The sequence below is a fragment of the Podarcis raffonei genome, chromosome 1 (genome assembly GCF_027172205.1).
Source record: "Podarcis raffonei isolate rPodRaf1 chromosome 1, rPodRaf1.pri, whole genome shotgun sequence".
NCBI classification, from domain to species: Eukaryota; Metazoa; Chordata; class Lepidosauria; order Squamata; family Lacertidae; genus Podarcis; species Podarcis raffonei.
The window spans coordinates 17,068,149-17,077,500 of NC_070602.1; the positions used below are offsets into that span (position 1 = coordinate 17,068,149).

Here is a 9,352-nt window from a genome sequence, read left to right on the forward strand (position 1 = left end):
ATCTATACTTTATATTTCATCTCCACAAAAGCAATGCAGCTTTAGTAGTTGCCTGATGTCCTTACTATTAAATAACTTTGCTATGGAATTATGACGGTGACTCTGTGGACTGAAATTGGAAGTAAGATTCTACATATTCACACATAGCAAGGCATTAGTTTTATATATATAAGGCATCGGTGAAACCAGCAGAGTTTTTAGAGGACATCTTTTATTTACAGGGTGCCCCTCGGTCCTAAACCATATATCTGTTTAGTTTAAATCTCAGCCTAGCTTTACTTTAGTGAAAATCAGAGTTCAGATGGTCACAATCAGTCTGCGTAGGTCTGAATCCAAGTGGTTGGTTTGCAAACCACAGTGTTCAAGAGTTAAGACAGGCTCCCATGAAGTGAATTGCTATCAGAAGCATATAGGAAGGCTGGAGGAAACAGACCTTTGAAAACTTCAATAAGAACTGACTTGATCTGCACATTTCACAATGGTGCACAGATCACAACAGTGCTGCCCATCAGATATCACACTTCAGCAAATGTTGCAGTGTAGTTCTCAACTCAACAAAAAGCAGGAATATGTTTTAAAATGCATACTTTGAGATAAAATATGTTTAGAAATGCTTGCTTCGATAAAATACATTTAGAAATGCCTATTTTAATTTTGATAAGAAATACTTTGAAAATCTTCATACATATTTTTTATCAACTGCAAATGAATGTGGAAAGGGAATGGAACAGAATTACGAATGAACACATGCAAAAGTGACACAGAGCACAAATAGACTGATCCATCCATCCTTAGAGGTATGGAAAGTCCATTGACCATTGGCCATTTTGGCTGTGGTTGATGGGAAAATCTGTAGAGCCACAGGTTCCCCTTCTCTGGCTAGTTCATATAAGACAACAATAACAAATCATTGTAATAAAGGTCGGAAATAATAAGAGATTTAATTTCCACAACATTCGAATAGACGGTGGGAATTACAACTTGTAATTATACTTTGGGTTTCAGGATAATCAAGATATCCCATTAATCAAAAGTTATCAGCTTTATAGTCATTATTTTTAGCACATTTTAATAACAAATATATCTTCAAAGTTTATCAGAACAGTAATACCCAGCTAACATGCTAATGGGTCTCTTTACGAGACATTATGTTGATTTACTGTTTTGTATTAAGAGCGTAATGCTAATATCCCATGGCAATAAAAATGTTGGATTAACATGCAGGATTACTATCTTCTACTTGGTTTTTGATCACTTTTTGGCTATTTAGCTTTCAAGCTGCGTAGTACAATTGGTTTTTCAGGTCACCTTAAACTTACTATCAGAGTTGCATACCTAATAAATTAGTGTTCAAATTCCTGAATTGGGGAGAACCAGTATACACCAGCTTGCTGGCTGGGATGGTGGGAGTTGTAGTCTAAAACATCTGAAAGGAATGGGGTCTTAAGAAAAGTATAACTACAGGTGTGTTGTGACTGTCTTATCTGAGTTGCTGGGCAAACTAGCATGTAGCATTGGGTAGACAAGGCTCAAGTTACAGCATCCATTGTGGGAAGTACAGGAGAATCTTTTGGAGATGCGGAGATTGTTGGAACAATCTTGTGAAAGTGTGGAAGACTTTGCGAAGAGCTTATCTGAGAAAAGTTGGACAACCTGCAAGACTTCTGGATTGAGAGAATTCTAGCAGTTGCAGGACTTTGTTAGCAACTGGGTTTTGAGCTTGCTGTGTAGACTTTGTCCCAGCAAGAATTTTAAAAGCTGGAACCCTCTCTGGGCTCAGAGAGTGAAGACTTCTTGCAGCAACTGTAGTGCGCATCTATAGTGTGTGTGTGTGTGTGTGCTTAAGCGCTTGATTGAACTTCTGTGGCACATACACAACACTCAACACAGGGTTGGGAGAGGCTGTCATGGACAAACATATCATATAATCCAAACACCAAAGTGTATTGGCCAAGAGTAATTTTCTGTGATCCAGTAGCTTGGGGGGTGGGCAGATAACCATAGAAGTTAGTCCCCATCAAATCTCTGAATGTCTGAATTATGCCTTATTTTTTATCACACATGCACATCTCTGGGGAATGATAAGAGGGTATGTGCTGAGTAGGAAACTGCATGAACCAGACCCTGACTGCATGCTGTCTCAATGAATCAACACAACTTCAATTTGGGCTCCCCATGGTGCAACTTAATTCTTTCTTAGGACACAAAAATCATTCTTTGACATGGCAACTGATGGGCCTTTGCTCTATTTCTGTACCTTCAAAAAGATGCTATATTGAGCAATCAGGTATTGCAAAGTCTTTGAGAATAGATTCAAGGCAAGTCACACTGTCAATATAGTTTATTTTGCCCTATTTGCAGAGAAGTGTTAAAAAATGCTGTTGGAAATAACTCTTCAGAAAGACTTGATGATCCTGTCACATTTTACTAGACTAATAAAGAGTAAATCATACCCAAGTGGAATCTGGAAAAGGGGAGCTTTTGAGAGAGCTGATGGTTGAGTAAAGTTGAAAAGACAGGCTGTAAATTACTTAGAAGATATTTGGTGTACTTAAACGATTAACTATAAAAAGGCAATTTTCGCAAGGTGTGTGTGTGTGTGTGTGTGTGTGTGTGTGTAAGAGAGGGGAGAGGCTGTGCTGCACACTTTTCTCTGTTCTTTCAAAGTAGACAAACAAATATCCCATTAAAGACTGACCATATAAGAAAGTCACAAAATTCAGTATTTTACACCCAGTACCCCAACTTGTAAGCAGGTGTTTTTTCTAATGAGATACCAAGGCTGCATAAGATATTCTCTACAGAGCACATAAGATTTGTTCAGACCATGCTCATTTTCTCCCTCCTCAAGACCTAATCGCTTCTCCTCTGCCAAGGGATGGGCTCCACTACCTGTCAGAAGGCCCAATCCTGCTTATGCACCATCTGCCTGCTCTGATAGCTCTCTCTGCACACCAAACCTCTCCTCTTCACTCAGCTGCCTTCCTCTCTTTTTCGAAGCCAGTGAGCCACTGACACGGAAGATATAATTTCATAGGAGCATAAGAAGTTACAATTGGCAAAACCTATTTGGTGTTTCGCAACTTTCCGACTAGTTGCAGGACCTTAGCCAGACCTAGCAGAGTACACGCAGAATCCACGGAAGCAATTGGCAACTTGGCTGCAGACAGGATAGACGAAGCAGGAACCAAGAACTTGTAGTTAGGTGTTTATTATATATAGGGGACTATTTACAGGAACAGAACACAGATCTTTAGCTAGCTCTCTCATACACGACTCACAACTCCTACACTGACACAGAACAACTGAACTACTGAACTCTGAACTACGAACCAACACATTCCAGTTAGTAGGCCATTAATTATCACTCCCTTGAGAGAGCTTGACCAATCAGGGAGCTGTCTCCATGTCTCTGTTATCACCAGGCAGACATGACCTTCTGGCTGTCTGCCAAACCTTAATTGACTGTGTGAGTAGCTGCACGTACACAGTTTCCCAACAGTTACCTTATACAGAGTCAGGCCACTGGTACAACTAGCTGAGTACTGTCTGCACTGACTGGCAGTGGCTCCCCAGGGTTTCTGGCTCTACCTGGAGATGCCGAGGACTGAACCTTCTGCATGCAGAGCAGATGCTGGTTGAGCTGGCTGGCTTTCACAGCACTGTTTGTCTCTGGGCCCCAAGAGACAAGGCTTTAAACTGCCCACCCACAACCTGGTGCCCTCCAGATATTGTTGGACTACAACTCCCATCACCCTTGAATGTTGGCCAGGCTGGCTGGGGCATCTGGAGGGCCCCAGGTTGCAGAAGTCTCGTTTACCGTAATTGGTCTAACACCAATATATTTACTCCATACTCTTAAAAGAGCTTGCCCTGTGTTGGCCTCAGAGGCAACTGAGCAATAAAAGGCAAGTTCTCTTTTTCTTCAGACTTAAAGGTAATCAATGGTGTTTGCGATTGTCAAAGAGATTAGATGAAACAGACCCTTCAGAAGCCAATTATAATGATAAAGCGTATGTAGCAAAAGATACACAGAAGGGTAATCTGCTGATCGGCAAGGGGACGCCAAGAGGCCAGCGCGATGCTCAGGGTCAGAGTCTAAACAAGATTCACACTTGCCAAGAAACCACACCAGAGGTTCCTGTGCTAAACAGGAGTCGGATAATGACTGGCACAGGCTGAAACACATGCAAGACTATATCTTGATATGAAACTGGTGCAGTAGTTATGGCATCAGCAACAGGAATGGGAAGACCCGGGTTCAAAATCTTATTCAGACATGAAGCTCACTGAACTACCTTGGGCTCCACACAGCCTACCGCAGAAGGCTACAGTGAGGATAAAATGTGAGAGAACCATGTACACCTTGAGCTCCTTGGAGGAAAGGCAGGATATAAAGGCAATTAATAAATGTGTTCTAGTCTGTTGAGACAAATCAGAGATTGCCATCACTTGTCCCTCCCTCCCACCCAGCCCTGCTGCTGCCCATTTGTATTTCCAGCACCTGCAAGCTCATATTCTATTTAAAACCAAAAGGTGCCTGATGTAACGGATCCAACCACTTATCGCCAATTAATAATGAGGCAGATTTGCCCCACTAACTGCCCCCTATTAAATACAGTGCACAATTCTCATTGTCCAACAATTAACAGGAAGTTTTGCAAATTTACCACGGGATGCTGGGGACGGACGGACTTGTGTGCGGGAAAATTGAATGATTTAGAGTCCCAGGCAGGAGTTGATTAAACAAACAAGAAAAGTGTGTTCAACAAAGAGAAGTTAACTTATTACTAGAAGTGGGCAAAAAAAGATGTCACGGGCTTAAATACACTAGTATAGGCACAGCTCTTCTTAAACTCCAGTCACTAGTAATCAGCTGGTAAGATGCTTAAATCAGTTTCTGTTACTTAGCTGTGAGAGGTGGTTCCGTTAAATATTTTTATTGCAGCACAGCTTCCTTCACAGATTTATTACCCTGGTTCATGAGCGAGGGGCACTTTCCCCCAGTTACCCACTCACTTAACAATCTCACTCCTGATGTATTCCAAAATTGCATAACAGACCCAGGGGACGCTCCTGTCTGTCTATGTTTCCCAGACCCTCAACCCGGTCTCCCTATCTAAGCTGCGAGTCTCTGTCCTTTCGCTATGAATGTCCTCCTCAGTGTGGATGTTCAACTGAACTCAGAACCAGTTCTCCCTCAGTCAGATCCTGTCCTACTCCCTACCTCACTCCTTAACTCCCATCTGAAAACGAGCCCTATCCATCTTTTCAAATCCAGCCCCATCTCTCCTCTTAAATCAAGCCCTATCTCATAACCTGAACCTTAGCCCTCTCTAACTCTCTCCCTCAGAAACGGCTCCTTTTATTCTCCCTCCCAAGGTGCTGCTCCTCCCCCTTCTGTGACGAGCTGACTTTGTAGCCAATCAGAGAGAGGCCCGGGCACTCTGGTGGAATTTCAGGAGGAACTGCATCACCGGACTCTGGTCTGGCTCAACTGTCCATCATGCCTGACTTTCTGTGAGCTAATTCAAAGAAACCTCAATTCCTTCCACATACAGTATCAGCTGTAAACCAACAAATGTGTCTGATCACAAGGAAAGCATTTTAAAGTCTTTTTCTTTTTTTTAATTCCTGATGGGGCTTTTTGACGCCGCTGATCAAATCATGTTAGTTGCCGTTTTGAATTTTTTATTGTTTCTAGATTTGTAGTTTTAATAATAGTGGTAGCCACCTTGCGGAACTGGAATGCAGGATGCGAGCGCTTTAATAACTGTCAGCAACAAAAAATTATCTGTGGCTGCTGAGTGAGGCACATGCAACAAATCTCAGTGAAATCTACCACCTGGGGACAGGTTTTAAGTGCAGTGCCTTAGCAAAAACTTTTGTGATAGCCAGCTCATGGCAGGCAAAGGGTAGGGAACCTCATGCCTGAATTCAAACATGACCATCCGGCTCCCACTCTCCGGCCCTCACTCCCCAGGCCACTGGGCTCTGCGTCGTGCCCTTTTTCCTGGCTGGAAATCCTGAAAATGCATCTCGCTCGCCTGGAAGGAGAAGCGTGAGGGAAATCTGTAGACTTTTGTGTGGCTGCAGGTCTGAAAAATATACATGATAAGGAAGGAGACAGAAAGCCTAGGATAGGATAGGATTCATTATATACTCTACTGCAGGCATGTCCAACCAGTCAACAGCAATCAACAGGTAGATCGCCGGGTGATCTTGGTCGATCGCGGTCGTCTGTCGGCAAGTAATGTCGCTGCCCCCTAGTTTCTTCCGCCGGCTGTGCAGTAGCATTGAGTGCAGGTCAAGGTGGCAAGCGGAAGCAATGTTGGCTTTAGCGCTGTGTGCCATTGTGAGCGCTGTACTTTCAGGAGATTGTTTTATTCTCATCCCCCCTCCATAAAAGCTCATCAACTTAAGGATTTCCACTCCCCAAAAGCTCAAAAACTCAGGGTACTAAAAACCTCCCCCCCCCAAAAAAAATGCACGCTCCTCCTCCGTCCAATGACATTGACAGTGACAATGGTAGATCACTGCCATTTCTTTTTATACTAGGAGCAGATCACATTCTCTTGTGAGTTGGAAGTGCCTGCTCTACTGCAATACTTGCATACATACACTGTTTTCATCTACACAACGTCCTTGTTCACAAGTAACACTTAGCCAGCCCATGGAACAGTGGCAAAGAGCAAATGTTTGAGCTCCTGGAGACATAGAGGCATCTTCTGTCACTTTATTGCTGCACTGAGCTAAGCCATGTGTGTAGACTTTGTGTGTAGTCCAGACCAGGGGTTGTGTTTTAGCTCTCCCCGACAAACCATGAGCTACTAACCATAGAACAAACCTTGTCATATCATACAATACGTCCTAGAATTCCAAAGTTGCGTAAAAAAACATTTCAAGGCTAGTTTTTTGCTAGTTTAAAAAACACCTTGGCTTGCCTTTTTATTCTCTGAAAAACCAGATTGGATAAAGTTAACAGCTTAAAATATATGCATTTCAAGCTGCCAATTGAATGATCATTTTTAGAGGAAAAGAAACAGTTAACATTTGCAATTGCAAACAGTTGTTTAATTTTTCAATAGTTCTTTTTTTTTTAAGGCAACAATAATGCAAAATGGCACTGTTGCTTCCCACACAGTGTGCTGCAAAAGGCTAAGAGAGTTAAAAAAAGAAAACGAAAAAAACCTCCATGTACTCTATTTTATCCATGCAGTGAAGAACATTAAATGGGTCAAATCAGTTAAAAGCAAAGCACATACAGGATATTATAGTGGGATAATTCAATGGCCCAGAGGAAAAAAAAAGTTAGTGGGATATTTCTATGATCAAAACTGAATATACTAAAATGTTAGCGAATAAAGAAACTCCAACAGAGCAGTTTAAAGGAAATATTGAAGGTGCTCATTCTTGAGATGGGAATGTATGACTTTTGTAACTAGAACTTTGAAGCAAAAACTTCTGAATGAGTGAAATTTAGGAAAGCAACCTTGCAGCGATTAGAAATCTCAGATTCATATTGCCAATCTTTTGGGACCTGTGAGCATATTTGAAAAGCTGAGAAACTGTTGTGAACACCACAACTTTCCCATCCCCAACTGTAGCTTGCCCAAAATAGTCTCCTACATCACAAGTAGGCTTGGGGGAAAGTCTATTGGCTAAAGATGGCCTCCTTCAGTGGAGGGAAGGGGGGGAGCAACTCTGAGAGTTTGTGTGCACCTGTAGGCACCACGTTGGCGATCTATGTAAAATCATCTGCATGCTTGCACACAAACACTAGGGCACCGTGCAGCCTTCCATCTCATGCCCTACAAACTACTGTAAACATACTGTATGGCAATATATTTAACCCCAAACAACAAACATTCTCTTATACTCTAAATTGTTATAGGATAGGCTAAATGATATGGAAGTGAGAGCTGGACCATAAAGAAGGCTGATTGCCGAAGAATTGATGCTTTTGAATTATGGTGCTGGAGGAGACTCTTGAGAGTCCCATGGACTGCAAGAAGATCAAACCTATCCATTCTGAAGGAAATCAGCCCTGAGTGCTCACTGGAAGGACAGATCCTGAAGCTGAGGCTCCAATACTTTGGCCACCTCATGAGAAGAGAAGACTCCCTGGAAAAGACCCTGATGTTGGGAAAGATGGAGGGCACAAGGAGAAGGGGACGACAGAGGACAAGATGGTTGGACAATGTTCTCGAAGCTACCAGCATGAGTTTGACCAAACTGCGGGAGGCAGTGGAAGACAGGAGTGCCTGGCGTGCTCTGGTCCATGGGGTCACGAAGAGTCGGACACGACTAAACGACTAAACAACAACAACAACAAAGGCTAAATGATATTTAGGCAAGATAAACAAATGCATGTGGGCAGTGGGAGCGCAAGGAGAGAAACCTTCTGGAGTGTGCAGTAGCAAGGTAGAGAACAAGCTCAGGTGCTTTCCCTTGCTGTGAGGATTGGGGTGTTACAAGCATCTCCCTATTTTCCCAGCACTGGAGAGTGTGAGGCTGCCACGGAAGCAAGCATACAGAAAAGAGAGTAGTAGTCGTTTTTAATGAAGTGCTCACAATACAATCTTGTGATGTTTATTTTCTGCATAGTTTTTTGCTCAGCCGAACCAATTTGGGCTTAATGGATAAGTCACCCCTAAATGTAGTCCAGGGGTCACCAAGGCGGTGCCCGTGAGTGCAATGGTGCCCCTGAGGTCTTCCCCTGGTGCCCACAAAGACTTCAAGCTCTCTCCACTCCCTGCCCCCTTGGTCATGAAAAGCACATGAAGCTGAAGGAGAAAGCTAGAAGCGTGACACTCTTTCCCACTTCCTCTCTCAGCTTTTCAAGGCTCAGATTAATTCTACTGGATCTGACTTTTACCTGTGATCTCTTGGTAAAGCTTCCTATCTATCTAGCTATCTATCTATCATCTATCTATCTATCTCTAATCTGTTTATGTGTTTATTTATCTATCTGTCTATCTGTCTGTCTATGCAGACCTATGGAGGGACATGATCCAGATAAATACAGACAGTCCGACCCTCCACAACAGCTATTAGGTTAACCCTTCTCTTTCCAAATGTAATTCTCCCCTCTGCCCAACACATCCTAGGCTGCCTTCAGGCTTCAGAAAAGCCTTCGGTTACCTCAAACAGAATGCTTTTCCCCCCAAGACGAGCTGCAGCAGAGGAAGGGTGGGATGTGGAGGGGGAGGGGGAGGGGTGCATCCATCCCAAAGTACAGCAGCTCCCTCACCTTTGGTTTTACACCAACAAGATTTGTAGGCTCTAGGCTTGCTTAATTTAAGCTTTTCGCAATTCCCAACACTTTTGTTTTGGAAGACTTCAAGATCGC

The 9,352-nt window shown here is 43.0% G+C and overlaps 1 protein-coding gene across 4 annotated transcripts in view; it reads right to left on the reverse strand.

Annotated features, from left to right (window-relative positions):
* The window catches only part of WDR25 (WD repeat domain 25), a 99,226-nt gene that overhangs the window by 43,129 nt on the left and 46,745 nt on the right, over window positions 1–9,352 (reverse strand). The window contains exon 1 of one of the 4 annotated variants that reach the window (XM_053375049.1): window positions 1,336–1,525. The exons of the other annotated variants lie outside the window; for them this stretch is intronic. The gene's annotated coding sequence lies outside the window, so the exon portion shown is untranslated. Of the gene's footprint in view, window positions 1–1,335; window positions 1,526–9,352 lie in introns of those variants that run through there. 4 annotated transcript variants of the gene reach the window in all.